Source organism: Panthera pardus, unplaced genomic scaffold, assembly GCF_024362965.1.
Source record: "Panthera pardus isolate Hobbes unplaced genomic scaffold, ASM2436296v1 HiC_scaffold_11, whole genome shotgun sequence".
In the NCBI taxonomy this organism is placed as follows: domain Eukaryota; kingdom Metazoa; phylum Chordata; class Mammalia; order Carnivora; family Felidae; genus Panthera; species Panthera pardus.
This window is the reverse complement of record NW_026526666.1, coordinates 100,391,323-100,397,794: the sequence shown is the minus strand read 5'-3', so window position 1 is coordinate 100,397,794 and position 6,472 is coordinate 100,391,323.

Sequence of the window (6,472 nt, the reverse complement as noted above, 5' to 3'; positions counted from 1 at the left end):
TTTTTAACATGTATTTATTTTTTGAGAGACAGAGAGAGAGAGCACGAGGAGGGGAGGGGCAGAGTGAAAGGGAGACACAGAATCCAAAGCAGGCTCCGGGCTCCGAGCTGTCAACACAGAGCCCGACGGGGGGCTCGAACTCACGAACCGTGAGATCATGACCTGAGCCGAAGTCAGTCTCCTAACAGACTGAGCCACCCAGGCACCCCTTTTTTTCTTTCTTTCTTTTTTTTTTTTTTTTTTTTGCACTCGTTTATTTTAAAAAGGGACTTAGGGGTGCCTGGCTGGCTGAGTCTGTAGAGCATGGGACTCTTGATTTCAAGGTCATAAGTTCAAGCCCCACACTGGGTGTGGAGCCTACTTAAAAAAAGTGATATAAAGGGTATGACCCACATTTTAAGAAACAAGAGCAAGCTCTTTTCCCCAAATTCTAAGGCAACATCTGATTGCGACGCCAAGGATCCTAGGGTACCCATGACCGCCCCCCACCCCCTGGGTTGGCATGACGAAAATGTGCATGTGGATGTGTGTGAGCAGCTGACATACGCACATCTTTGGTGAGAAGGAGCCATAGTGATCCTCGGGTTCTCAAAGGGGGTCCATGACTCAGAAATTACACGCCACTGCAAGAGGGAAAGGTCATCCAAGCAAGGCTGACTTAGAGGCTTTCTCTCTTGGCTGTGCGAGGACTTTGAAATCAGGCTGCTTCTCCCTTCTCCGCCCACGGGACAAGTCTTTCTGCACCAGCCTCCACAGATGTGTGGATGGGACCTCCCTCTGCCTTGAGCCTCTCATGCCACTGTCTTGTGACCTGAAACCAGATGTTCATGAAAGAGCTAATTCATTAAAAAGTCATGTGAAGAATGACCTCTGCCTGCAGTAACCATCAAATAGCAGAATAATTCAGGGCTGTAGGGACAGAGAGGGGGCACCAAGAGCAGAGACTTCATGAAGTCTTCATGAAGCAGAGAGAGACTCCATGCTTTCACTCTCCGTTTGGCCCAGAACAACCAAATGTTGATATAAATACAAACCTTGGAACAGTGATCACACGTATATGTATATGTAAATATATGTATATAAATATTTGAGATAAAATCTTGTCTTTGTTCCTCCAACGATCTAAAGTTCAATTTCATGATAACCAAATACTTTAGTTATTTGTCTTTGCACAATCATGTTCATTAATCAGCTGCACTTTCCTGAATCATTATTTTTGGAGGATTCTGAGCGAAGAAAATTAGCAGATTGATTTCTCATCTAAACACCAAAATATGCAGCATAAAAACAATTAAAAAAAAAAAAAAACCTTTAGTTGAACTGTTCGAAATAACTCATCATTTATTTTTGCATATTCTGTGGCACAACAGTAAGGTGTCATGGCCACTTCTGGAAAAGGAAATTTATCTTCCAAGAAGCGTATTGGTTCACCTCCAAATTCACAAATGCTGCAGTTGCTTATGGCCGAAGAAGGTCTTTCCCCTCGAGTGGGGATTTAAGTGCATATACCCCAGGTTCCCTACTTATGTATTCTGATTATACCTTGCAGCAATAAAAGGTAGTTCACTCTTGCTTTTTATCTGGTAAAATATCACAGTTTAATTAAATTATTTTGGTCCCAGTCCAAAACACCCTCTTCACGATGTCCTAGAAGTTATAGGTTTTCCGATGGATGCCAAGGCTATTAAGACCGTACGTACATTATGATCATTATGGATCCATGTATTACGGTCATCTCTACAGTTCATTATTTAATAGTGCTTGTCTGAAAGGTCAAAGTCTTTACAGGATCATTTGGCTCATTGGCGACTTGGCTAATTTACAAATAATTTCACAAATATTTTCCTGTCAGCGATGCTTGTTGACAAAGATCTGATTCAGGAGATGGAATCTTCAGATTATAAATGCCACACTGCCTGAACCAGATACCCTTCAGCATTTCCTTATTCCAAATAATACCACTTTGTTAAATAGATATGATACGCACTCATAATACGGCAATCTGCTTTTTAAAAAAATCATCTTCCTTTCATTATAAGTCTCAGAAATCAGTAATCTAAGTTGTATCTCCTTGCCATTAATGTGCACTAATATGTGGTTTCATATAAAAAATAGGAAAGCTGAAGAAGTGGAAAAAATATCAAAAGATATTTTTCCTAACAAAATATTTTCTATTTCTAATGAAACCAATAAAAAGCACAAAAATTCAAAAGGGATCAGATAAATGCAATAAATCATCCCAAAGAACAAAATGCATTTAATGTCCATATGACTGTTCCCTGCACTAGGAAATGCATCAGGGATACATTAGCCACATCGCTGCGATTCTGGCCAATAGCCTCTTTGTCAACCTGTCCCTTATGGAGGAACACAAATCGATTTCTTTTTTCTTCACAAATCGATCTTTGATGCTCATTAAAAAGAGCAAAGTGATTCTTTCATTCACATCTTAACTCAAAATCTCAACCTTTTTATTTGTTCACAAAGGATAAGAACGTCAGAGCTATCTGTAATAACTGGTCCGTCATACAAATATTTGTTCCCTGACTGTGCAAGACTTTCCTGGGAGCAGAGCCTCCCTTTGGGTCCAGCAAGTAAGTAGGTATCTTAGAAGCCCCCATGATGCTTTGCACTTCCTAACTACGAGCCATTCCTTTGAGGTTGGTACACTTCTGAGAACAGATCTGAACGGGTCATCTTGAATTACTTTGGTCCACGACTGCAATTCTGCCAGTGAAGACATGGACGCATGGCAAAATGGTTAATCAATAATTATTAAGCCAGAGGTTAGACCAGGAAGGGTCCTTCCAGATAAAGTAGTTATCTAGTGTGACCATCTGGGGGGAGGGGGAAAGTCAATGTGGGATCATACTTAACGTACACAAAATAAAACCTTAATTACTTAAAGAGTTAAATCGAATATGGGGTGCCTGGTTGGCTCAGTTGGTAGAGCTTGCGACTCTTGATCTCAGGTTCGTGAGTTCGAGCCCCACGTTGGGTGTAGAGTTTACTTAAATAAATGAAGAGTTAAATATAACAAATAAAAATATTTAAACCTGGGGGATATTTAGGTGACCTCTGCCCCTTTCAGTCTTCCAACCTCCAAACATTGGATGGCTTTGGGGCCCAGACCTCAGGTCTTTCTTTTTTCTCTCTGCACTCACAAGCTGGGTGCCTTACGTGTATTTGAGTTCATGCTGAGAGCTCCCAGATGTGTGCTCCAGCCCAGACCTCTTCCCGGAGCTCTGGACTCATAGATCCACAGGCCTTCATGGCATAGTCGACGCGACATCTTAAACCAATCAGGGCCCAAACCTCACTCCTGCTTTTCTTCCCTTAAACCTGCTCCTTCCCGGGGTTTCCTTATCTGGGTCCATGGCAACTCCATCCGTCCAGTTGTTGGAGCCAAAAACCTCAGAACCATCCTTGACCTGCCTCTTTATACACCCCACATCCAATCTACTGGCAAATCCTGCCTTCAAAATTGATTCAGGCTTGGGGTGCCTGGGTGGCTCAGTCGGTTAAGTGTCTGATTCTTGATTTCAACTCAGGTCATGATCTCACGGTTTGTGAGACTGAGCCCTGCGTCGGGCTCTGTGCTGATAGCACAGAACCTGCTTAGGATTCTTCCTCTCTCCCTCCCTCTCTGCCCCTCCCCTGCATGCATGCACTCTCTCTTAAAAAAAAAAAAAAAAAAAAAAAGGTAGATTCAGGCTCTGCCCACTTCTAAGCACCCGGACTGCTTCTGCCCTGGTTCAGACACTATCTTGTCTCCCCTGGATTACGGAAGTAGCTTCCTCACCACCAACTCTGACACTCCACGCCCAGTAGAGACACCAGAGGGATTGTTTTAAAGCTGGAGTCAGGTTTTGCCTTTCTCCCCTTAAATGAATCCACTGGCTTCCAACTCATTCAGAGAGAAACCAGAGGATTTACCAGGGGCCTACAAAGTCCCAGGTGATCTGGCCCTGCCTTTTCTCTATGGCCTCGTTTTCCACTTCTCTCCATCTGGGCCATTTTGTTTCAGCCACCCTGGCCTCCTGGCACTTATTCACACAGATAATAGGTTTGGCACCCCAGGGTATTGGCATTTGTCATCTTTTGCCTGCAGGGCCCTGTTGTGGGTTGAACGGTTTCCCCCAAAAAAGTGTGGCCCAATCCCAACTCCCCTGTCCTTGTGAATGGGACCCTATTTGGAAATCGGGTCTTTGCAGATGTAATCAAGTTAAGACGAGGTTATACTGGGTTCGGGTGGGCCCTAAAAACATCCAATGACTGGGGTTCTTGGAAGGAGAGAGAAATTCAGAGACGCAGAAGACACAGAGAGGAAAAGGCCACGGGGTGACAAGACAGAGATCGCTCTGTCCTCTTTCCGATTCTTTCCGAGTGACATAAACCCTGCTGCTTCCCTAGCTTTTCCCGGCTGAGCCCCAAAAGGGGATATTGATTGTTCCTTTGGCTTTACATTCTTACTGCACCTCTCATATTCTTGAAACAATGTGGACGCCTTTTCCTAAGGGAGGGGCAAAGGAAGTGGGAAAAAGAAAAGCACAAATATTAATAGTTCAAGATCTTCAAGATACTATCTTGCTTTAGTAACTAGCGGAAGAGTGAGGTTCACCCGAGGGCAGTACTAGAGAGAACACAAACCTTAACCCATTCGTAGCCAGATACCTCCCTCCCCCATTCCTTTCTTCCACATCTGACTCCTACAGCTAATCCTCAATGATTGCGAGGCACAAATGGGAGGCGCCTGGCTGGCTCAGTCGGTGGAGTGTGGGACTCTTGGTCTCAGAGTCTTGAGCTTGAGTCCCATGATGGGCATAGAGTTTACTTAAAGAAAAAAAAAAAAAAAGACTTGGGTATGTCAATTACATCTCAATAAAACTGAAAAAAAAGATTAAAAAAAAAAAAGAAGAAGGAAAAACGGTGGGAACCCATGATGTCAATGGGATGAGTAGCAACAGGTAATATATTGAAAGGGCTTTCTGCCCTGCAAAGATCTGAGCAAATGGAAGTGAGGCTTTTGCTGCTATAACGGGCCCAGAACATCACGATCCCAGCTCTGATACTTACACGTTGGCGTTTCAGAGGTGGGGCCACTGCCATGCACCCCACCCCGGCCGTGGGCCGATGACTCAGGTGGCAGAGGGTCTGTGGGAGGCACCAGATGGAAAGCTGCAAAGACCAACAGTGGGAGGGACAGAGGACTGAGTCCTCTTGGGGCCGTATTCCAGGAGAGAGACAGCGAGAATGCTTTCAGTGCCTGGAGACAGAAGCGTGGTCAGTTTGTTTTCTTTTCCTTATTGAAAAATGGTTCAGATTCCCATGCATTTTCTGTTCCATTTTCTATCCTAGCGTGGTTGCGCATGACGGACGGAAAAGATCACTGAGTACACTTTTGGCGTGTAAAGCTCTGTAGGAAACCGTCGTGGGCATAATAGGGAAGAAACCTCCTGTAAGAGAGGGTGGGAGGAGTAGTTGGAGGACTGGGGTTTTGTTCACCGCTCCAGGCAAACCAGTTTAGGGCCCCATCTCCCGCCTCCCCCTGGAGAAAGACAAAACCATCTGGCCAGAGGCAGAGCTCCAGTGCAGGGGACTTACCCGTAGCTAACTGGGCGAGCCTCCAGCAGTGCCCGCGGGCACCCAGGGCCGGTGGGTGCCCCCACGGCCAGCCTTGCTCAGGGCTGGGTCCTTCCTGATGTAAACCCTCTGCTTTGCCCGCATCCTGCAAAAACATGGAAGGACCCACGGGGCGCCTGGGTGGCTCAGTCAGTTAAGCGTCCCGCTCTTGATTTCAGCTCAGGTCATGATCACATCGTTCCTGGGTTCGAGACCTGGTTGGGTTCTGCGCTGGTAGTGTGGGGCCTGCTTCAGATTCTCCCTCTCCCTCTCTCTGCCCCTCCCCTTCTCGTGCTCTCGCTCTCAAAATAAACATTAAAAACAAAACAAAACCATGGAAAGTCCCTTTTGCTCAGGACTTCACAGCAAGAACAGAGGCCCAGACGGAGGTGCCAGATGTCTGTCTGTGCCCAGCCCTGACTGCTCCGAGGCTCCAGGGAGAGAACATAGGGGTTAGGACCTGGACAGGGCTGCTTAGCCCACCTGTGCCCTTGAACTGCTCCTTCTCCTGGGGGCTCCTCTGTCTTCTCTTTGCTGAAAGCTGTTAAAGAAAGGGCTTTACCTTTACTGGAGGGTCATTTTCCCTCCCTCTTCCTCATTCTTTGGTTATGAGGGCCAAAGGAACGGAATTCCCTTTTTGTTTGCTTGCTTGCTTCAGGGTTTTATTTAAATTCTGGTTAGTTAGCATATAGTGTAAGATTTATTTCAGGAGTAGAATTTAGTGATTCATCACTTACATATAACACCCAGAGCTCATCCCAACAAGTGCCCTCCTTAATGCCCACCACCCATTTAGCCCATCCTCCCCACATCCCCTCCAGCAGCCCTCAGTTTGTTCTCTATAGTTAAG